Below are 25,221 nucleotides of genomic sequence, written 5' to 3'. Positions count from 1 at the left end.
ATACTAGACAGTGGGAAGAATTAAAAAAAAATAGGATTTTCAAATCACAAAACTACAAGCAAGCAATAACTACATGCTTAAGGAGAATGAGAGATAAAAATTCTATTTCAGGAAAAAAAGAAAAAAGATGAAAAATAGGGCTTGATAAATTTGAATAGCTTAGACAGAAAGGAAAAACTGCAAAGTAGGAGACACAGCTCACTATCATAAAGGAGGAATGTACATCACACTTGGACACGGGTTCCCCAGAACAGAGACAAAAAAATCTAGATTTCCCACTTGCAAGGAGGATGTTTCATGAGCAGTGAAGCAGGCCTGCAGATGTCTATCATTCTCTCCTCTTTTTTATTTTTATTTTTTACTTATTGCACAGCCAGAAATCAAGAGCGCATGGGGATAGAGAGAGGGAGAAAGAGAGACAGCCACATCCCTGCTTCACTTGCAAAGCTTTTCTCCTGCAGGTGGCTGGGAACCTTGTGCATTGTAACATGTGCTCATCCAGATGCACCACCATCTTGCAGAGCCTCTCTGTATCTCCTTTTCCCTCTCAATTTCTCTGTCTTGTCACATAAATTTAAAAAATAAAAATAATAAATGGATAAAGGAGCAGTGAATTTGTATTGCCAGCACCAAGCGCCAGAGATAACCTTGGTGGGAAAAAAAGAAAGAAGTCTGGACTCTACCCAAAACTTTAGTAAATGTGCTGTTTTTCCTAGTTGTAAACACATGTTAATGTACAAGGAATTCATTTTTGTTTGTTTTTTTTTTTTTCCTTGCCTTCAGGGTATCACTGGGGCTGTCTCTGCATCACGAATCCACTGCTCATGGTGGCCATTTTTTCCATTTTGTTGTCACTGTTGTTGGATAGGAGAGAGAGAAATCAAGAGAAAAGGGGAGGACAGAGAGGGGGAGAAAAAGATAGACACTGCAGACCTGCTTCACCGCTCCTGAAAAGACCCCCTTGCTGGTGGGGAGAGGAGGGCTGGAACCCTGAAACTTACGCCAGTCCTTGGTTTCACGCCACGTGCGCCTAACCCCCGTGTGCTATCACCAGCCCTTCTCCCTTTTTTAATGAGTCTTTCTATTTACAAATGCAATAATATTCTTTTTTTTTTTTTTTACCAGAACACTGCTCAGCTCTGGCTTATGGTGGTGTGGGGGATTGAACCTAGGACCTTGGAATCGTAGGCATGAGTTTGTTTGCATAAGCATTATGCTATCCCCCCCCCAAGAATGTTCTTTCTAAAATAAAATTTAAAAACAGAGCTGAGATTGCTCAGAAGTAGAGTGCATATCTTTCATGTGTGCGGCCCTAGGTTCAATCCATGGCATTGCATAAAAACAAGAAAAACAAAACTAATATAACACCATAACTGGTGGAACAGTGTCATTCACTTTTTCTCTCCCATTAAAAAAAAAAAGTGTCACTCACTTTTTCTCTCTCATAAAAATATATTAAAACATTGAAAATTAATGACAATCAAAAATGCAAGTAATCCTTACCACCAATCTGACACTCCAGTGTAGTTTTTCTAAACATATACACCTTTTAACACATTTAAACACAACTAGGAGGAGTTGTAGAGTTATGTATCCAGTTAAGCACAAAGGCCCTCACAAGGATCTGGGTTTGAGCCCCACTTCCCACATGAAGGGAAGATGCTTCACAAGCAGTGAAGCAAGCAAGTCTGGAGGTATCTTTCTTTCTCTCCCTCTCTCTGTCTCCTTCCTCTCTCATTTTCTCTCTGTCCTACCCAATAAAAACAAAATAAATGGAAAAAATGTCTGCCAGAAGCATATGGTTCGTAGTGCCAGCACCGAGCCTCAATGATAACCCTGGAGGCAAATAAATAAACACAACTGGGATCACACAATGTATACAATTTTGTATAAAGCTTTTTTCAATAAGCATAGATTTACAATTTCCTAGGGTCAGCAAAATAACTCATTGGATAGTACACTTTTCTGTCACATACATGACACATTTTCAAGGCTGGCCTCCACCCCATGAAAGGAAGCTTTGGTGCTGTGGCCTCTTTTCTCTATCTAAATAATAAAAAATAAATGCTTTGCTGTGTGCATTTGACCCAGGTTCAAGTTCAGCCATCAACACATTTAAAAAAGCTTTGGTACTGTGGTCTCTTTCACTCTCTCTGTTTTCTGTCACTATCTAAAACCAAAATAAAAATAATAAATGATCGAGTGAGGGGCTGGCGGTGGCGCACCAGGTTAAGCACATACAGTACCTAAGCACAAGGACCTGCAGCATCCCAGCCCCCAGCTCCACCTGTGGGGGGCAGGGGGGGGTGTCACTTCACAAGCTGTGAAGCAGGTCTGTTGGTGTCTCTCTGTCTCTCTATCTCCCCCTCCCCTCTCAATTTTTTTTCTGGCCTATCCAATAAAGATGGGGGGGAATGGCTGCCAGGAGCAGTGGATTCATAGAGCAGGCACCAAACGCCATCGATAACCCTGTAGGCAAAAATAAATAAATAAGTTTCCTAATGTAATAAAATATTCTAAGTCATGAATATTACAACATTCAATTCAAATGGCCCTTTTGTGCAGCTAGGTAGGTGGCTGGCTGAAGTTCAGAGTTCTACCCCATACAGCCCATGTACCAGTCTAATTCTCCAGCTTCTCACACCACCCTCTCCACCACACTCCATCCCCATCACTTCATGTTAATAAATGTTTAAAACATAAGGTAGCAAAAACTAAATAAAGTAGCATTTAAAAAGTAGCACTTTTGCAAGACACTTAGATTATTTCTAATATTTATTTAGCAAAACAGATGGCAAGTACTCAAAATTTCATAAGAGCCAAACAGTGCCAAGTCTTCCTTGCAAGGGTTCTAGAAAGCAAGCAAATGAGTTCCAATAATCCTTTACCCAACCAGGTTCCTAAACTGACACACTCATAAATATTTTCTGGTTTGCTTTGACCACCTTATCATTTGGGGATTTTGTTTGACTTACAACAATTTTTTTTTAAAAAAAATACATTAACAATAATAACTACAACAACAATAAAAAATAACAAGGGCAACAAAAAGGAAATAAATAAATATTTTTAAAAATATACAAATTATGATGACAAGCTAGTCCTAAACCTGACTTATCAGATTTAGGTTTACATTTCTCTCACCTTGAACTGAGCAACCCTCCTTTCAGACTAAAACATAGAAAGACTTTAGCTTTCACAGCAATAACCATTTATTTTGGAGCATCAAGTAACAGGGTTTCTTTGCATAACTATTATGCTACTTCCTCCTAATAATCATTTATTTTGAAAGAGAGAGGGTTTGCTGGGTAGAGGTATTTAAAAGCAAACTTTTTTTTAAAGAGATTATCTTTTTAAAGCTAGCTTATATCAGAGTATGTTTCACATGGGAAAGAAAAAAAAAGGGATAAACTAGAGAGGATAATTCTGATACTAAGCAAACTTTTACTTCCCAAAAAAAAACAAGACAAGGAAAACAATAATTGTCTATCATAGAAGTGGGGAGGAACCAATGGGAATGAAGCATTTTCCAACTTTTGCAATTAAAACTGTGAAATTCAAACTGCTGCCTACAGTCCTACCTTGGTCCTACCTAAGTGAACGACGTCAATATTTGTATGTTATATGATGTAAAGTAAAAATATCAAGAGTACAATATAGGTGGCAAAGTATTGTTATTTTTTTCTTTTTTGCTTGATGTGCATGCTGTATATTTCCTGTGTATCTGCTTTAATTTGTTTATAAATGTCATTAGTCTCCACTAGATGTCTACTGAGCATTTGTACTACAGTGCTAGAGAGACAACAGTATGTATTGGGGTCATTAAATGAATAAAAATACTTGGTCCCTGACCATGTAGATTTCTTACAGTTTAGAAACAATCACATAAACATATGACTATGAACTGCTGGGTTGGGGAGATAGCATTATAGTTATACAGATGAGTTCATGACAGATGTTCTGAGCTCTCAAGAATCATATCCCCAGCACCAAAATAAGCCAGAGCTGAGTGGTACTGTTAAAAACTAAATAGAAATAATAATAATTATTAAGTAATTAAGGAAAATTTAAATACTATAAACTACTAAGTGCTATGTGAAGGTTAGAGAATTAAGACAGATAATCCTTAGGAAGACTAGTTAAAATTAGGTTAACAAGTGACAATTTTTTGAGGAAGTGTATTCAAAGAGAATCTGGGGGGTAGTCTGGTATAAAGTAACATTTTCAGCAACAAACTGTAGTTTGAGGAAATTAAAAGATAATAGGCATAGAAGAAAGGAAGAAAATTCTGTAACAGAAAATGTAGAAGGGTGCATAGCAGTAGAATCTTAAATATTTAAGAAGCAATTTACACTTTAAAAGATCACTAGGGGGGTCGGGCGGTGGCGCAGTGGGTTAAGCGCCATGTGGCACAAAGCACAGGGACCGGCGTAAGGATCCCGGTTCGAGCCCCCGGCTCCCCACCTGCAGGGGAGTCGCTTCACAGGTGGTGAAGCAGGTCTGCAGGTGTCTGTCTTTCTCTCCCCTTCTCTGTCTTCCCCTCCTCTCTCCATTTCTCTCTGTCCTATCCAACAACGAACTGCGTCAACAAGGGCAATAATAATAACCACAACGAAGCTACAACAAGGGCAACAAAAGGGGGAAAAAAAAATGGCCTCCAGGAGCGGTGGATTCATGGTGCAGGCACCGAGCCCAGCAATAACCCTGGAAGAGGAAAAATAAAATAAAATAAAAATAAATAATAAAAGATCACTAGGAGGTAGGAGTGGACAGAATGAGAAGACAACTCCAAGTTTATCCCAATACACATAAGTCAAACCCAATAAACATTTCTGAAGTGACAAGATATGGTGATATGTGGGTGTGGGAGCAGAGTAACCAGGAAATGTCTGGGATTACTCTCTGATTTCACAAGTGAGCAAATGAATGAAATAAAATGTATGAGAAACCCCAAACAAGCAAAGGAGAACCTTATAGATGGTGTGTGTGTGTGGGGGGGGGGGGGGGTTTCTTGTTTATTTATTTGTTTGCTAACAAGTACAGATATCAAAGTATAACTGAACTGGATGGAGATAAATGGATGGATGCATGAATGCATACATAGTTTTTTTTTCTTTTTTAACCAGAGCACTGCTCAAGTCTAGTTTATGGTATTACAGTGAGGGGTGGGGTGGGTGGGGAGGCATGGATTGTAGCCTCAGGCAAGAGAGTCTGTTTGCATCTTCCTCACCCAGAAGGGGGTATTTTAAAAAGGTAAGTCATCACCAAAAGGGCTTCAATGACACTTTATTCTGCTCCTTAAACATCTGCCCTCAGGGCTGGGGAGATAGTTTAACTGTCATGCAAAAAAAAACTTTCAAGAAGGAGGCACCAGAGGTCCCTCCCAGGTTTAGTCCTCAGTCCTCAACAGCACCATAAACCAGAGCTGTGCAGTGCTAAACAAACAAACAAATAAATATACATAGAGGCTGGGTGGATGCAAAAGGACCCAGTTCCCCCTGCAAGGGGAAAGCTTCATGAGTGGTGAAACAGGTCTCAGGTTCCTCTCTTCCTCTTCCCTCTCAATATCTGGCTGTCTCTATCAAATAAATAAGAATTTAAAAAATAATAATAAATGAAGGTGGTGGCGCACCTGGCTGAGCGCACGTTACAATGCATAAAGATCCCGATTTGATTTTTCCCCACCTGCAGGGGGAAAGCTTCACAAGTGAAGCACTGCTGTAGGTGTCTCTCTGTCTCTCTCCCTCTCTATCCCGCCCCCCTTCCCTCTTGATTTCTGGCTGTTTCTATCCAATAAATAAATAATGATTAAAAATTTTAATGTGTGGGGGTACAGCATAATGGTTATGCAAAGAGACTTTCATGCCTGAGGCTCTCAAGTCCCAGGTTCAATCCCCCACACCACCATAAGCCAGAGCTGAGCAGTGCTCTAGTAAAAAAAAAAAAAATCATTAAAAAAAATTAAATGGGGGCAGAGTGTAGATAGCATAATGGTTATGCAAACAGCCTCTCATGCCTGAGGCTCCAATGTCCCAGGTTCAATTCCCCACCACCACAAGCCAGAGCTGAGCAGTGCTCTGGTAAAAAATAAATAAATAAATAAATAAATTACATGAGTAAAATAATTAAAATATATATTTAACTGGTGGGGGGGCAAGCAGTAGAGACCAGATTGAATGCACATGTTATACAGTTTGAGTCCAGCTCCCCACCTACAGAATGCTTCAGAAGTAATGAAAGAAGTATACAAGTGTCTGCCTTTCTCCCCCTTTATCTCCTCCCTTCTCAATTTCTCTCTGTCCTATAATGGAAAAAACGGCTGCCATGCACAGTGAATTCGTAGTGCCTACACCAAGGCCCAGCGATAACTCTGGTGGCAATGAAAAAACAAATAAAAATATCCAAAGTAGCATATAATAATACTTCAGATGAATCTAGAGTAAATTTTAAATCTTCTAGGGAATTTAAATTCATAAGTACCACATTAGCTAAAATCACTATGTATCTCAAAATACAGAGCAGCACTATAACTAAACACTAATTCATACTCAAAACAATACCCTTTCATGAAATGGCATGGAATAATACTATTGTGTTCACTGCTGTACAGTCTACATATGCAACATAGTGAAAGTCACCTAGTGGATGCTAAAATATCAATACCTACTTGAGAACTGTACCTCAGCTGGAGTGATAGCATATAGTTATGCAAGGGACTCTGATGCCTAATGTTCTGAGTTCCCAAGTTCAATTCCCAGCTCCACCTTAAGCCAGAGCTAAGCAAAGTTCTGGTAGAGAGTGGGGGAGGGAGGAGGGAAGGGGAAAAAAATGCACTCATAGAATTGGAAAGCAAGAGTGAGAGCGACAGTGAGAGAGAGAGAGTGAGAGAGAGAAAGAATATAATGGTTATACAAAGACTTTCATGGCTGGGATTATACAAAGACTTTCATGGCGCCAACCACAAGAACAGGCATAAGGATCCTCATTCAAGCCGGTTGGGGGGGGGGGGGGTCTGCAGATGAAGCAGGTCTGCAGGTGTCTATCTTTCTCTCCCCCTCTCTGCCTTCCCCTCCTCTCTCAACTTCTCTGTCCTATCCAACAACAATGATAGTAATAACAATAATAATAACCACAACAATGATAAAACAACAAGGGCAACAAAAGGGAAAAAATAACCTCTAGGAGCAGTGGATTGCACTGAGCCCCAGCAATAACCTTGGAGACAAAAAAGGAAAGAAAAAAAAAAAAGATTTTCATGCCTGAGAATCCAAGGTCCCAGATTCAATCCCCAACACCACCATAGGCCAGAGCTAAGCAATTCTCTGACTAAAATAAAGAACCCAGTACAAGGTAGAATAAATCACAAAGCAAATATAAAATAGCCCAAATAACAAGCAACTGTACAAGGAAAAACTATGAAACATATAAATGTATTAAAAATAGATGTTTCTTGGGGGGAATACAAGAAAATTGGTATTTTTTAAAGTGTTGTTGTTATCTTTGTTTATTGAATAGAGACAGCCAGAAACCAAAAGAGTAGATGGAGAGAGACACCTGCAACACTGCTTCACCACTCATGAAGTTTTTCCCCTATAGGTGGGGACAAGGGGGGACTCGAACCTGCGTTCTTGCACATTGTAACATGTGCACTCAACCAGGTGTACCACCACCCAGCCCCAAAGAGATTGGTATTTGGCACATACTTAATGCTCGTATTCTAATAGGATCAGCTAGGTTCTACTCCTTAAGATTCAGTTTGAGGGGACAGCTGGTGGTGCACATGGTTAAGCACACATAGTTACAATGCACAAGGATCTGGGTTAAAGCCCCCAACCCCCATTTTCAAGGGAAAAGCTTCACAAATGAAGCATTGCTACAGGTGTCTGTCTCTCTCCCTCTCCCTCTCTAGCCCCCCCTTCCCTCTTGATTTCTGGCTGTATCTATCCAATAAATAAAGATAATAATAAAAACAAACAGTACACTATCCAAGTGAGCTATATAAAAAAGAAAAAAGAATCAGTTTGCTCTCATTATCAGATATTCCAGCCAATTGTTAAGTATCTTCAGCAAGCCCTCAAGAACCCTAGATATGAGTTAAAAATTAAATGTAATCAAAGTGTGGTGCTAAAATCATAGTAAAATCTCATCCATGCCAAAAAAAAAAAAAAAATCTCAACCATGCAAAAAAGGTTGGAAGGAAAGAATGGGCTAACACAAATAGATAATGACATCAACAGGAAAAAAGGGAAAATACACACACACACACACACCAAAATTTAGGCAGAGAGAATAGTCTTGGGAATAGAGTAGGAAAAAGTCAACAGGCCTCTTAAAGGTCTAGTGAGTGTATATCCCTCATGATTAATTACCCCACCTCATTCATTCATTCCAAAGAGAGTATTTAACCAAGATTTCACTACTAAATATGTACCCCAGAGAAAAGAAAGTACAGTCACATAAAAAGTAGTTCTGGGGGGCCAAGTGGTGGCACACCTTGTTGAGTGCACCTTACCATGCACAAGAATCCAGGTTCAAACCCCTGCTCCCTACCTGCAGGGGGGAAGCTTCAAGAAGAGCAATGACATAGTGTTTCAGATCTCTCTCCCTTCTACCTGTCCTCCCCCTCTCAATTTCTCTCTGCCTCTATCCAATACAATAAAAAGACTTAATTAGTGGGGCACAGTGGTGGTATACCTGGTTGAAGGATCCAGGGTTCGATTCACACACAAGTATCCAGTAATATCTAATCTAGTCCTGGGTGATTCGGAAAGTGTCAGAAAAGAACTCAACATACTAGATTGTCATTCTGAAGTTTCAACTGAATTTAAGAATTTTTTTTAATTAAGCACCTGTTTAGTTTCTTAGTCTTCTTTCAGTTTAGGAAAGAAAAAAAAAATGTGTGCATAGTGGGGGGAAAATAGTGAGTAGCTTCTTCTTCTAGCGTTTGCCCTTCTTCCGTAGCCAGTCAACAGCGTCAGGTTGAGCCTGATGTCAAGTTTCGAGACCTCCTTTGAATCTGGAGAGGTGGCAGTCGTTGACTATGTGGGTCATAGTCTGTCTGTAGCCGCAGGGGCAGTTCGGGTCGTCTCTGGCTCCCCAGAGATGGAACATAGCGGGCGTACAGGCCATGGCCTGTTCGATAGCGATTGAGGAGAGCCCAATCATAACGTGCTAGGTCAAAGCCGGGTTGACGCTTGCAGAGGTCTGTGATGAGGTGTTTGTTCTTTACCTCAGCTGACTGAGTAGCTATGGAGGCAGTATAGCTGTCAGAACGTTTTCTCTGAAACATGAGGTCACTAGTTCACTCCCCTGTAAGGCATCTACCAGAGTACCAGTTCCGGTTCTCTCTCCCCCTCTGGTTCATAAATAAAACTAAAAAGAGGGAGTCGGGCAGTGGTACAGCAGGTTAAGTGCAGGTGATGCAAAGCACAAGAACCGGCTTAAAGATCCCGGTTCGAACCCCTGGCTCCCCACCTGTAGAGAAGTCGCTTCACAAGCGGTGAAGCAGGTCTGCAGGTGTCTTTCTCTTCCCTTCTCTGTCTACCCCTCCTCTCTCCATTTCTCTCTGTCCTATCCAACAACAATGACATCAATAATAACTATAACAATAAAACAATGGCAACAAAAGGGAATAAATATTTTTAAAATATTTTTTAAAAAACTAAAAAGAGAATCTTCTTAAAGGTGTATAGTTAACTTTAGATAAGTAACTGAATAAACTGACAATAAATCTGCCAAATAAAGTTGACAATAAATTGAAACCTAGACACTTTATTAAATATTTAAGAAAATCATGTAATATTTTAGAAATGCATGTCTGAGGCTCTGAGGTCCCCAGTTCAATCCAAGCGTACCACCATAAACTAGAGCTGAGCAGTGCTCTGGCAAAATAAACAAATAAGTAAATAAATACACAATTTAGAAATCTACCAAGTTCTTGAGATGGTGTAAAAACCTTAGGTGAAATTTTCATGACACCTTAAACTGGGAAATAGAACTTTAAACTTCCAAGACAGCTTCAAACAAGTGCGTTGTGCATTCCATACAAAAGCATGTGAGAGTAGGGAGGAGAGGAGCAAGCCAGAAGTAGCGACTGTCAAGGAGTAGTATGAAGTAAAAGTGGACACTGAAGAACTAAAGTCACTAATTTTCAACTTGAACACTTGGAAATCGGAATACTAATGACCGTTGCCATAGAAACAGTGAAGCCGACTTTCCCGAAGTTAAAAATACAACTAGAATATCAAGTGGATGAAACAGGGCAAGGTTTGGTCTGAACCTATCAGTAGATGAGTCAAGCCTACCAGAAACTTGGGCCAAGTTAAAGACGGACCAACAGCAACTCCTAGCCTGCACTTCTGAAGCAGGTAGCACCGCCTACTCGGTCACCTCGCTGGGGTAGTTTATCAAGTGCTTCAAAAGTCTGTCTTCTCTGGAGGGAGGGGTGCAAAAACCCCTCCCGGGCATATCCCAAAAAGCAAAAGTCAGTCCCAACAGACATGCACCGTGCAGCTCACTGAGAAGACTGGCTCCCAGCTCACCCAGAAAGCACCCGAACGAAGTCCTGCCGATTTAATTAGCTGAGAGGCGAGCAAAGCCCCAACTCGACCCGACCCCGCAGCCCTGGGCAGCCTGGCTCCTTCCTTCACATCCCCACCCCATGCCGCGTCCAGAGCCTGCAATTCCACGTGCGCAGATCCGACTCATTGATCAAGCACCCACTGTCTACACCGCATCGAGACTTCAGACACTGCAGGAAGAAATGGCACCGTGCCGGAAAAATCCAAAGGACAGACATGGGGGTTGGGGGGTGGGGGTGAAGACCAGCCCCGGAGAGGAGCTGGCTGCCAGCGACGTGTGACCAGCAGAGGAGTCGCTCTCCTCGCCCCGCCGACAGTCCCAGAGGTGAAATGGCCCCGGGGGGGCGCACCAGGCCGGGCCGCCCGGGAGCCGCCGCCGAGCCGGCAGGAAGGCGGAGAAAAGCAGGCGCCACTCCGGGACCACCCACGCGCTCCTCTGCCCCGAGGAGCTCGACCGCGACTCCGGCCCCGGAGAGAAGGCGAGCGCGGGGATCGAACCCCCCGAGGCCGGAGCGGGCTGTCACTGGCCCCCGCCTCGCTCCCCCGCGACCGAGGCCGGCCGCTCTCTCAGCCGGCATGACAGTGGCGGCGACCGCGGACCGAGCGGCCCCGGCCCCGCGTCTCCGCTCCCCCTGACGCCGGCACCCCCGCACCCCCACAGCTTCACGCCGAGTTTGGCAGCGACGAGAAGCACGCCCGGGCCCTCCCCCAGCCCCCACCACCCCCAGACCCCGGAAAAGCGGTTACCTGGCGCACAGATGGGGCGGGGAGGGGGGGGCAAGAACTCGACCAGGAGGTGGAGGATAAAAAGGAAGACCGCAGGCTCCGGCCCGGGGAGATTTGGGGAATTTGGGCGACTTGTTCCGCACTGGGTGACAGCTGTTCGCTGCGCACGCGCACCAGGTCCCGGACGCCCGCTTGCTCCGCGGCTCCGCACCCTCCCGTCGAGGAGCTGGGAGGCAGCGGGGAGGGAGCGCGCACAGCGCCAGCCGGCGGTCCCAGCGCGAGGACGCGCGCGCCGTCACGTGACCGCTGGGGCCCGGCACTTAGCGAGTCACGTGAGCGCCCCAACAGTTTTAAGGTGCCCAGCACCTTGATTTGAACTTAATCGTCTGCGGAGTTCTGAACCCCGGCTCACTGTGGCACATCTTATTCTCCGGAAACGGGCATTTTCCCCCTTTTTCCAAAGCGGAAAGACAGTGGAGCAGAAGGCAGGAACAGGTGCACAGAACCCTGCCCGGAAGCGTCTACAGGGTTCCCTCAGGGCTGGACCCGATGAGGTCCACGCGCCACACGTCCTCCCGGGGCGCCCGCATGGGCCTATGGCGGCCTCCGGCGCACAGACGTCAGAGTAGCGTTGCTATGGGTGGGGCCTCCTAATGCCCAGCCCTGCCTGGCGAGGAAGTCTGGACTGAGCAGCTGGGACCCTGTCTTAAGGCTGGCACCTCTCTGAGCTTCTTAACCACAAAGCCAGATCCCAAGTGAGCAAAGTGATCTGCCAAGCCTTCAGCAAGTAAGTCCCTAGCCGGGAGCGCTCCGTGTTGGTAGCCACAAGGGAAGAAACTGTTCCATGTCCTTGACACCAATGCAGAGCTCGACTCAGGTGTGCGCTTGAGCTGGAAAGAGCAGAAAATGGCCCCAGAATGAACCCGGATTGGAGAACTTTCAAAAACTAAGAAATGGTAGTAGTTGGGCCTGAACCGTGTTTCGGTGGCAGTAAATGCAGAGACTAAGAAGTACTTAAATTAGCTTGCTTACAACTTGCTTCTGCACTCTACTATAACTCCGACTTCGAAGATGTCAAGAAACCACACAAACCTTCAACCTTTGTACTGCCAAAAACAGATGGCTGAGCACCAGATGTTTTGCAAAATTAGATACAGCTGGGTCCCTTGTGGTGGTTCCCCTAACGTCTTCTCAGCTATAAGTGACTAGGCAGACCGTTACACTACTGAGCACACTTGAGTTGTCTAATATGCTTGGAGTTGTTTTAAATACACTAACTTTAGCTTTTTTTATTATCTCAAGTCCACTTACCAAACCTGTGGAGTCTTTTCTCAAGGAAAGAACATTGTAAGGGCATATGAAATATGTTTAAGCAAAGTTAACAGAGCCATCATATTTTTTATTTAAAAAATTATTTATTTATTCATGAGAAAGATAGGAGAGAAGGAACCAGCCATCACTCTGGTACACATGCCGCTGGGGATCGAACTCAGGATCTCATGGTAGAGAATTCAATGCTTTATCCACTGCGCCGTCTCCTGGACCACAGAACCATCATATTCAGTTAAGATTGAACAAGATTTGAACTAGCGAGACAGCATATGGTTATGCAAAAAGACTTTCATGCCTGAGGCACCAAAGGCCCGTTTCAGCCCCCAGTACCACCATAAACCAGAGTTGAGTAGTGCTCTGGTAACATAAAAGAAAAAAAAAATTGGGCGGGGGTGACAGCATAATGGTTATGCAAACAGACTCTCATGCCTGAAGCTCCTAAGTCCTAGGTTCAATCCCCCGCACCACCATAAGCCTGAGCTGAGCAGTGCTCTGGTGTTTCTCTCTCTCTCTCTCTCTCTCTCTCCATCTCTCTCAAAAATAAAATTAATTAAAAAAATAAAAAGAAAGATTGAACAAAATTCAGATTCAAGAACCGGAAGAGGGTATAGTGAATTAAGCATTGGCATAAGGTATGAGGTCCTAAATTCAATCCCCAGCGTCCTGTTGTGCCAGAGTAATGTTCTGGTTCTCTATCCCCCGCCCCCAATGATTTTTTTAATCTAGACTCTACTACCCACATACATATCTGAATATGAGAATTTTCCAGATGTGTAACTATGAGAATTTCAACCCTATTTCTCTGTCAAGTGGACATATTGAAACAATGAATATATTAAGGTTGATTGGGGGCAGGCGGTAGCGCAGCAGGTTAAGCGCACATGGGGCAAAACACAAGGACCCGTGTAAGGATCCCGCTTCAAGCCCCTGGCTCCCCACCTTCAGGTGGCTGGCTTCATAAGCAGTGAAGCAGATATGCAGGTGTATATCTTTCTCTCCCCCTCTCTATCTTCTTCTTTCTCAACTTCTCTTTGTCCTGTCCAACAACAACGACAACAGTGGCAACAAAAATGGGGGAAATGGCCTCCAGGAGCAGTGGATTTGTAGTAAAGATTAACTTAGGGCTTAATGTGCACTTGACACTTTCAAGAACTTCACATATATTAAGACATTCCTTGTAAACATTCAGTGAATAGGTTTTATGATTTTCACCTTATTAAACAGGTATGAAAAACATGAAGTGTTTGGTGCCTTGCACCAAAGTAAAAGACTCTGGGGTGAGGAGAGGGTTCAGGGAATATGATGGCAGAGAAGGACCTAGAGGGGGTTGAATTGTTATGTGGAAAACTGAAAAATGTTACACATTTACAAACTACTGTATTTTGCTATTGGCTGTAAACCACTAATCCCCCCCATAAGGAAAGGAAAATATGAAGTGTGGAGATTAAGAAATCTTTAAAATTAAAAACCAGGTCCTGAGGATGGCAGTATGCTATATTAGACTAAAACCTGGTACACCAGAATAAAAATTCTACAAGCCTAAATTTCAGTCACTTCATCATTTACAGAATATTAATATTCAAAATATTTTTAAATACAGTAAATTGTGTCATTTTTTCTAAATAAAAAGTAAGGAGGTTGGGGGCCTGGCAGTAGTGCACTGTGTTAAGCACACATAATGCCAAGCTCAAGGATCTAGGTTCGAGCCCTTGGCTCCCCACCTGCAGGGAGATGACTTCACAAGAGGTGAAGCTTCATGAGTGGTGAAGCAGATATCTCTGTCTTCTCCTCTATTTCCCTCCACCCCTTTCAATTTCTCTCTGTCTCTGACTAATAATAAGTAAGTATAAATAAATAAGAAAACTTTTAAAGAAAAAAGAAGTGGTCCAGAAGATGACACACTGGATAAGTCATTAATCTCTCAAGCATGAGGTACTGAGATCCGTCCCCAGCAGCACATGTACCAGAGTCATGTCTGGTTCTTTCTCTCTCTCTTCCTATATTTCCCATTAATACATAAAATCTTTTTTAAAAGAAAATGTAAAAAATGTTATTTAATTTGTTAACTGATGACATCATATATGTCAGAGTGATGATTTAGTCTTCTCTCTGCTGCTTCTCTCTTCCTCATCATATAAATAAATAATTAAATGAATAAAATATAAAAACTATTACTGGGTATACACATAGATATAATTTTTATTATATATATATATTTTTATATACAGAAAGAAATTTTGGGGGAAGGAGAGAGAGACACACATGCAGCACTGCTTCACATTCGTGAAACATCCCCCACTACAGGTGGGAATCTGAAATCTGTTCCAGAACCTTGCACACTATAACACATGTGCTCAACCACGTGTGCCAAAGCCTGGCACTAACAAAGATATTTCCAAAAATGTTAAGAAAGTCCCTGAAGACCAAAAAATTTGAGAACATATTTTAAGACTACATTTTCCTTAACTCTTATTCTTGGGATGAAGTTTGTCTTTGTTGTTATTTGTAAATTTTTTTTGTATTTTTATTATATTATTCCCTTTTTATTGCCCTTGTTGTTTTATCTGTTCTTGTGATTATTATTAGTGCTGTTATTGGATAGGACAGAGAAATTGAGAGAGGAAGGGAAGACAGAGAGAGGGAAAGATAGACACCTGCAGACCTGCTTCACCACTTGCAAAGCGACCACGACCCCCTTGCAGGTGGGGGGCGTCGAACTGAGATGATTGCGCTACCACTAAGCCCCCGTTATTTGTATTTTTAATGCAATATTTGAAGACAAGAATTGATGGCAGGTGACTTGCTAAAGCAACATAGTGATATTCCATTAGTATAAAATATTGAATTTTTTTACTCCTTTTTCCAACTTAGTTTACAGTGGAGAACTCATCCCTCACCCACTCCTTCCCCAGAGACTTTTGTTTTAATACAATACACCTTGTCCAGACCATGTGTCTCTTTGTTCCCTCCCTCCCTTTCTCCATATATTAACTCCCACAAGAAGTGAGATCATTGGGTATTTGTCCTCCTTTTGGCTTGTCTCACTTAATATGATATCTTCAAGTTTCATTCAGATGATACAAAGAAGTTAAATTCATAATTTTGACAGCTGAGTAGTATTCCATCACATGTATATATACCACAATTATTTTAGTCACGCATCTGATGTTGACATCTGGCAATTACAAATTTTGCTGCTATGAGGATGGTTATACATAGATATTTTCTGAAAAGTGTTTTTGTTTCCTCTGAGTATATCCCCAGGAGAGGAATTGCTGGGTGGTAGGGTTGATTGATTTCTAGTATTTTTGTTTGTCTGTTTGTTTTGTAGTTTTGTTTTTTTTTTTCATGCCTCCAGAGGGCTCAGTGCCTGCACTACAAATCCACTGCTCCTGTGGCCATGTTTTTCCCCATTTCATTGGATAGGACAGAAAGAAGTTAAGAGGGGAGTGGGAAATAGGGAGAAAGAAAGATATCTGTAGACATGCTTTACCACTTGTGAAGCATCCCCCCCTGCAGGTGAGGAGCAGGGGCTCGAGCCCAGATCCTTGTGCGGGTCCTTACGCTTCAAACTATGTGCGCTTAACCAGGTGTGCCACAGCTGGCCCTGATTTCTATTGTACTCAGAAGCCTTCAAACTGCTTTCCACAATGGTTGGACCATTTTACACTCCCATTGGCAGTGCAGAATTGTTCCTTTTTCCCCACACCCTCTCCAACATCTATTGTTTCTGTCCTTTATGATGTATGACATTCTCACAAGTGCAAAATGGTATTGCATTGTTGTCTTAATTCGAATTTCTCTGATAATCAGTGACTTTGAGCACTTTCTCAGATATCTGCTTGTCCTCTGGATCTCTTTCTTGGTAAAATTTCTGACCGTGTTCTGGCCCCATTTTCTTTTCTTTTTAATTTTTTAAACTATTTATTTATTTTCCCTTTTGTTGCCCTTTTTTTTAATTGTTGTCATTATTGATGTTGTTGTTAGATAGGACAAGAGAACTGGAGAGAATAGGGCAAGACAGTGGGAGAGAAAGATAGACACCTGCAGACCTGCTTCACCACCTGTGAAGTGACTTCCCTGCAGGTGAGGAGCTGGGGGTTCAAACCAGGATCCTTACTCCAGTCTTTGCACTTCGTGCCATGTGCACTTAACCCACTGCACTACCGCCAGTAGCCTCTAGCCTCTAGCCCTGCTTTCTAATGGGTTTGCTTGTGTTTTTATTTGTTTTATTACCTGAGCTGCTTGGCTTCAGTGTATGATGGTACTGGAGATTAAATCTCCATGATCATGAGCCTCAGGCATGAAAACTTTTTTTGCATAACCATTATGATCTCTCTCCAGCTCTTCTTCTCTTCCTCCTCCTCCTCCTTTTCGCTTCATATTACTTGATAGGACAGAGAGAAATTTAGAGGGAAGGGGGGATAGAGAGGAAGAGAAACAGAGAGACACCATAGTACTTCTTCACTGTTCATGAAGCTTTCCCCCTGCAGGTGGGGACTGGAGGCTTGAACACAGGTTTTTATGCACTTTAATGTGTACACTTAAGCAGATATGCCACCACCTGTTCCCTCTCTCCAGTTTTTCTCTTTCTTGAAGGGTTTGACCCAAATGAAAGATCTGTAAATGATGCCCAGATGCTCCTGGTCAAGGAGCCAGAGGAACAGGGATAATAAACTGGAGGAGAAGCATAAATCTTTCTGTCTCACCTGTCTGCCATATCACTTCAATTCCCACACTCTCTCACACCTTCATTCCTCCTCTCCTCCGTTTCCTCCCTCCTTGCAACTTCCTCCCCACCATTCTCCACGCCCATCTATGTACACTGCAGGACTGAGTGCACTTTGTACTCCCTACCTAACAGATGAGTCTAAAAGTCTTTCAGAGTACTGTTGCTCTTCAGTTAATGCCCTAGAGTACATCCACTGAGATCTTTCTGCCCAACCCTGCTTCATGGATATAAGATATGGTTAGGTCTTCTCTTCAAAGGAACCTGAATAAAACAATTAATTAATTAAAAAAATTGTTATCATCTAGCCAAAACTCCCACTTTTGCATCCTATAAAAGAATTTTGGTCCAGATGATTGGATAAAAAAAGTTATGGGATATACACTAAATGGAATGTTATTCAGCATTAAAAAATAATATTGTGTCATTTGGTACAAAGTGTATGGAATTAGAGAAACTTGTGTTTAATGAAGCAAGTTAGGAGGTAAAGGACAACTACTAAAGGGTTTTACTTATATGCAGAATATAGAATTGAACATACAAATGTTTTTAAAAAGTCAATCTATAAGACTGTAGGAGAACTATAGTGAATATCTATAGGGGTCAGGATGAAGACAAAGACCTCTAGTGACAGGAGTGTCACTTCACAAGTGGTGAAGCAGGCCTGCAGGTGTCTATCTTTCTCTCTCCCTCTCTCTATCTCCCACTCCACTCTCAAATTTTCTCTGTGTTAGCCAATTAAAAAAAATTGGGGGAAAAACAACCTCCAGGAGCAGTGGATTGTGCACTGAGCCTCAGCAATAACCCTGGAGGAAAAAAGAGAAAAGAAAAAAATGTGAAAATATATCAATATAGATAATTATAGAAATAATAGTCAACCCATATCTGTGACTTTGAGAGAAGTGCAGTTTCCAATGAAGGGAAGGCACAGAACTCTAGTGGTAGGAATGGTGCATTGTTATACCTCTGTTATCTCATAATTTTGCAAATCAATATTAAATCGCTAAAAACTCTCAGATTCTACTCCTTTCCTTATTAGACAGTGAGAAGACTGTGAGACGTGAAGCCTGGCCAAGGGTAAGGGGATAATTGTACATCAGGTATAAAAGAAGGGAGAAGGGTGTGGGCTTTGGGCTACTATGTGATAACTACTCTGTTGGCTACATACCCTTTTGTAAAAGAATAAACACCTTGCTTTAACTCCTTATTATTTGCCTTGACAATTGGTTTTTTTAAAAATATTTTATGTATTTATTAATTAGAAACATAGGATGAGAGAGAGAAAGAACCAGACATCACTCTGGTACACATGCTGCCAGGGATTGAACTCAAGACTTCATGCTTGAGACTCCAATGCTTTATCCACCGCACTACCTCCCAGACCATGACAATTAGTTGTTGTTTTTTTAACTTTTCTTTTAATATTTATTTTCCCTTTTGTTTCCCTTTTTTATTGTTGTTATTGATGTTGTCGTTGTTGGATAGGACAGAGAGAAATGGAGACAGGAGGGGAAGACAGAGAGGAGGAGAGAAAGATAAGACACCTGCTTCACCTGCTTCGCCTGTGAAGCGACTCCCCTGCAGGTGGGGAGCCGGGGGCTTGAACTCTAGTCCTTGCTCTTTGTGCCACGTTGCTTAACCTGCTGCGCTACCGCCGACCCGACAGTTTGTTTTAATTGAACATTATCTACAACATGGACACAGAGAGTGAGAAAGACTGTTTTTTTTTTTAAGATTTTTAAAATATTTACTTATTTATTTATTCCCCTTTGTTGCACTTGTTTTTTTATTATTGTTGTTGTTATTCTGTTATTGATGTCATTGTTAGTTTGATAGGACAGAGAGAAATGGAAATAGGAGGGGAAGACAGAGAGGGGAACAGAGAGACAGAGATACCTACAGACCTGTTTCATTGCTTGTGAAGCAACTCCCCTGCAGTTGGAGAGCCAGGTGCTCGAACTGGGATCCTTAAGCCGGTCCTTGATAACCCGCTGCGCTACCACCCAACTCCCAAGACTTTTATTTTTTACTAAAGCAGAATGGGGAGACTGCTTTTCTGCTACAGGTATTTCTGCAATAAGTTAAAACAAAATTCAGTGCTTAAATAAATCAGGTTCTGAGCAGTAGGAATTTAGAGCAAGTAGGATTATAATAATACATAGCTTAAAACTTAATAGGCTTGTAGCCTGGGAGATGACCAACAGTTTGAGTGCTGGGCTTGCATACAGGAAGTCCTGGGTTTGAGACGAAGTATTTGATATGCCGGTGATTCTGTTATATTGCCCCTCTGTCTCCTATATCTCTCTGTTCCTCTCTTAACACACACACACACTGTGTATATATATATATATGCCACTCCCAGGCCATCTTTTTTCTTTTTTTATTTCTTTCTTTTTCTTTTTTAAAAAATTTATTAATGAGAAAGATAGGAGAAGAGAAAGAACCAGACATCAATGGGAGTTCGGCGGTAGTACAGCGGGTTAAGCGCACATGGAAAAAAGCGCAAGGACCGACATAAGAATCTCGGTTCAAGCCCCTGGCTCCTTACCTGCAGAGGAGTTGCTTCACAGGCGGTGAAGCAGGTCTGCAGGTGTCTCTCTTTCTCTTCCCCTCTCTGTCTTCCTCTTCTCTCTCCATTTCTCTCTGTCCTATCCAACAACGACAACAATAATAACTACAACAATAAAACAACAAGGGCAACAAAAGGGAATAAATAAATAAATAAATAAATAAATAAATAAATAAAAGTGAGTTATTAAAAAAAAAAGAACCAGACATCACTCTGGCACATGTACTGCTGGGGATCGAACTCAGGACCTCATGCGTGAGAGTCCAAAGCTTTATCACTGCGCCACCTCCCAGACCGAGGCCATCTTTTTTCCATTGTTGTTGTTGCTGATGTTGTTGTTGGGTAAGACAGCAGAATTGAAAGAGGAGAAGACAGAGAACTGGGAGCCTTGGCACCAGTCCCTACACTTCACAATATATGCGCTTAACCCAGTGCACTACTGCTGGTCACCTAAAAATATATTATTTTCTGTGACCAAGGAGGTAACACAGTGGGTAAGAGTGCTGGACTTGCCTGTATGAGGTCCTAAATTCCATCCCAAACATTACATATTCCTGAGTGATGATCTGGTTTGCACTAGCACTCCCTCTCATTTGTTTTTTTCTCTCTCTCTCTCATCAATAATTATTTTTTAAAAAGAAAAAATAAAAATCTTATTTTGGCATTAACATTCTTCACTAAATTTTATTAGCATATGAGAAATGTCTTTAAGGTTTTTCATCTGCACAGGATTCCTAGATTTTTTTTCTTTCTGTTTCATTTTTTAAGATTTTATTTATTTATTAATGAGAAAGACAGGAGGGAAGAGAAAGAAAGAACCAGACATCACTCTGGCACATGTGCTGCCGGGGATCAAACTCAGAACCTCATGCTTGAGAGTCCAAAGCTTTATCAGTGCGCCACTTCCTGGACCACTCTGTTTTATTTTTATTTGATAAGACAGAGAGGAATTGAGAGGCAAGGGAAGATAGAGATTAGAGAGAAAGATAGACACCTGCAAACTTGCTTCAGGGCTTATGAAGCATTATCCCTGCAGGTGGGGAGTCGGGGCTCAAGCCCAGACCCTTGTTCATGGTGATACGTATGCTTAACCAAAAGAGCCATTGCCTGACCCCCAATTGTTTAATACATGGTTAAATGGGCTGGAGAAATAACATAGTGGTTATGCAAAGAGATTCTCAAGCATGAGGCTCCAAAGCCCTAGGTTCAATTTCCTACACCACCATTAGCCAGAACTGAACAGTGCTCTGGTAAAAAATAAATAAACAATAAAACATAGTCATTAAATGTAGTTGTTTTTTTAAATTGTATTTATTTTATTATTGGATAGAGAGAGAGAAATTGAGAAGGAGAGAGACAGAGAGACACCTGCAGCACACTTCACCACTCATTAAGCTTTCCCCCTGCAGGTGGAGACCAGGGGCTTGAACTTAAGCCCTTGCACATTGTAATGTGTGCACTTAACCAGGTGCACCACCACCTGGCCCCTAAATGTAGGTTTTTTTTGTTTGTTTTGCAACTACTAACCCCAGACATTTTCTTTCACCACAAAGGAGGATTTCTATATGGTTTTCAGCTTATTTGTTAAGATGATCCTACATTATAAAGTGTTTTTTTTTACTCTAATTGCTCCCAAACATTAATGTGCAACAGATTATACACTTTTCTTTCTTTCATTCTCTTTTTTTTCTTTTAAAAAAGTTATAGAGGAGAGTCAGGTGGTAGCGCAGCAGGTTAAGCTCATGTGGTGCCAAGCGCAAGGACCGTCGTAAGGATCCCGGTTCAAGCCCCCAGCTCCCCACCTGCAGGGTAGTTGCTTCACAGGTGGTGAAGCAGGTCTGCAGGTGTCTAACTTTCTCTCCTCCTCTCTGTCTTCCCCTCCTCTCTCCAGTTGTCTCTGTCCTAACAACAATGACATCAATAACAATAACTACTACAACAATAAAAAACAAGGGCAACAAAAAAGGAAAATAAATAAATAAATAAATAAATAAATAAATAAATAAATATAAAAAAGTTATAGAGGCTGGGAAGTGCACTGCTCTGCCATGTGAGAGACATGTGCCAGATTTGAGTCTAGCTCCCACCACATTCAAGGAAGTTTCTCTCTGCTTTCTCTGTCTCTATGTAAAACAAAAAAAAAACAGGTCTAGACAGTGGTGCACCTGGTTGAGCTCATATGCTACCATTTGCAAGGACCTAGGTTCAAGATCCTGGTTCCCACCTGAAAGGGGCAAGTTTCATGAGCAATGAAGCAGTGCTGCAGGTATCTCTCTGTCTCTATCTCTCTCTAACACTCTTCCTTCTTAATTTCTGTTTCTTTTTTTTTTTCCTCCAGGGTTACCACTGAGGCTCAGTGCCTATACTACAAATCCACTGCTCCTGGAGGCCATTTTCCCCACTTTGTTGCCCTTTTGTTATTGTTGTCATTGCTGTTGTTGTTGTTGGATAGGACAGAGAAAAAGTGAGAGAGACGGGGAAGACAGAGGGGGAAATAAAGATAGTCACCTGCAGACCTGCTTCACCGCCTGTGAAGTGGGGACGCACACACACATACACACCACACACACACACACACACACACACACACACACACACACACACACCTGCAAGTGGGGAGCCAAGGGCTGGAGCCGAAATCCTTCTGCTGGTCATTGCGTTTTGCACCATGTGGACTTAACCCCACTGCCCTACCGTCGACCTTCTCTCTCTGTTTCTATCCAAGGACTAAATAGACAAATGTCTTATATCTTAAAAAATAAAATAAAATAAATAAAACAAACAAGAAACAAAAATAAGAGTTATAATTGACTATATGTCCATTGATGCTTCCTATACATCTCTCCATGTTTTCCAGATCTTTTGAGAAAAAGTTTTGATAGAGAAAGTCCAGAGCACTGTACATGCTCAATCTATGAAGCCTAGGAGAGATCATGAAGACTTTCATGCTTGAGGCTCTTAGGACCCAGGTTCAATCCCTAGCATCATCATAAGCCAGAGCTGAGCAGTGATTTGAGAAAGTGTGGGGGGGGGGTGAGAAAGAGAGTGAACAAAGGAGGAAGAAAGAAGAATGGGAGGAAAGAGAGAAGGAAGGAAGGAAGGAAGGGAGGGAGGGAGGAAGGAAGGAAGGAAGGAAGAAGGAAGGAAGGGATGTGAAGTGACGGCAATTTAAATTTTATGGTTTGTGTGTTTTTTACCAGAGTACTGCTCAGCTCTGTCTTATAGTGGTACAGGGTATTGAACCTGGGACTTTGGAGCCTCAGGCATGAGAGTCTCTTTGCATAATCATTATGCTATCTACCCCCCGTTGCTTGGTTTTTATTTATTTATTTATTTTCCCTTTTTTGAGACAATGTTAAACAACAATGACAACAAATGGGAAAATAAATAAATAAATAAATAAATAAATTTTTTAAAAATGAGAAAACCGGAAGTCGGGCGGTAGCTCAACGGGTTAAGTGCACGTGGTGCAAAGCGCAAGGACTGGCTCAAAGATCCCAGTTCAAGCCCCCAGCTCCCCACCTGCAGGGGAGTAGCTTCACAGGTGGTGAAGCCTGTCTGCAGGTGTCTATCTTTCTCTCCCCTTCTCTGTCTTCCCCTCCTTGCTCCATTTCTCTCTGTTCTAACAACAACATACATAACAACAATAATAACTACAACAACAATAAAAAACAAGGGCAACAAGAGGGAAAATAAATTTAAAAAAATTTAAATGATAAAACCTTGTGTTTTTACTTGTCCCTGTTATTTTTTATTTAATAGCAGCAAATATTAATAATAATAACAAGGAAACTAAAGACACAAATTCAGGGTTATTCTTATTATGTTTGTTGTTGTTGTTTCCCTGAGCCTGAAATCTGATATGCAGGTGGATCCAGGTTATTGTCTGGAGAGATGGTGTCATGGCTGAAAAAAAAGACCAGAAAGCTGTTTCTGGGAAGACAGTAACTCCCAAATATGGGAAAGGGTTATAAATATTGTTGACTGTAAACCCCATCAATTTGATCTGATCTGGGGCTCATATACAGCTTAGGAGCCTATCTGATCTCTGCATCCCTGTAGATCTGAGCTCACATTCTGTGGTCATGAGTAGGAACATTCTAAGCTGCCCCAATATTGGTAATTCTTATCGTTTATTAATTCATACAACAGGTTTTCAGGGCAGGGGTAGATAGCATAATGGTTATGCAAAGAGACTGTCACACCAAAGGGTCCATTGTCCCATACCACAATCCCGAGCTGAGAAATGCTCTGGTAAAAAATACAAATAAGTAAATAAATAAATAAATGAAAATAAATTGTTATTCACTGAATGCCTGTCTTATACCTCAAATTATGCTGGAGATAGATATGTGCAAGGTTGCTATGACTTTGCCAGCTAATGTGCTTTCGTGAGGGCACTCAATAAAGTTTTACTTTTGGCAAAACAATTTTGTTGACCTATTTCCATGAACTATACTTAAATTAAGAGGATTAATTATCTAGCAGGTGTTCTGTTTAGTCCTTTTGATCCACTGTTATTTGCAAGTTGGATAATCCATTGACAGCACCATTATTTTTTATTTGAATATATTTTGATGAAAGTCACATCTATGTTTGATTCTTGCTTTCTTGCTTGTACTGCTCAGCTCTGGCTTTATGGTGATGTAGGGAATGAAATTGGGCCTTTGGAGCCTCAGGCGTGAATATTTATTTCTTCCTTTCTTTCATTCTTCTTCTCCTTCTTTTTCTTTCTTCTTTCTTTGTTTCTTTCTTTAAATATAATGTCCTTTTAATTTCTTTTTTTTATAATTGCCTCCAAGTTTAACCCTAGGGCTCAGTGACAGCACTATAAATCCAGTACTTCCAACAGCCATTTTTACCTGTTTCTTTTCCATATGCATATATGTATACATGTGTGTGTGTGTGTGTGTGTGTGTGTGTGTGTAGAAGCAGTTCCCCTCCTCTCTCCATTTCTCTCTGTCCTATCCAACAACGACATCAATAAACTTTAACAGTCAGCAATACTTTATTTATGAATTTATTTATTTATGTTTGTTTGTTTGTTTTAACCAGAGCACTGCTCAGCTCTGGTTTATGGTGGTTCAGGGGATTGAACCTGGGACTTTGGAGCCTCAGGCTTGAGAGTCTGTTTGCATAATCATTATGCTATCTACCCCTGCCTCAGCAATACATTATTTTATTTATGAAATATGGTTCCCCCACCCCAGGAAGTCTTTTTTTTTTTTTTAATTTCACTACTCCCATTACCAAAGGTCTATATCCCCATCCCCACATTCATAGAT

The 25,221-nt window shown here is 41.7% G+C and overlaps 1 protein-coding gene across 1 annotated transcript in view; it reads right to left on the bottom strand.

The window, feature by feature from the left end:
• KDM4C (lysine demethylase 4C) overlaps positions 1-11,464 on the bottom strand; it is a 397,677-nt gene extending 386,213 nt beyond the window's left edge. Inside the window, exon 1 of the mRNA XM_060199547.1 lies at positions 11,328-11,464. The gene's annotated coding sequence lies outside the window, so the exon portion shown is untranslated. The remainder of the gene's footprint in view (positions 1-11,327) is intronic.
• Between the last annotated feature and the right edge of the window lie 13,757 nt (positions 11,465-25,221).

Source organism: Erinaceus europaeus, chromosome 10, assembly GCF_950295315.1.
Source record: "Erinaceus europaeus chromosome 10, mEriEur2.1, whole genome shotgun sequence".
In the NCBI taxonomy this organism is placed as follows: Eukaryota; Metazoa; Chordata; class Mammalia; order Eulipotyphla; family Erinaceidae; genus Erinaceus; species Erinaceus europaeus.
The sequence above is the reverse complement of the archived record's forward strand: the minus strand, read 5'-3'. Positions and strand labels throughout refer to the sequence as shown.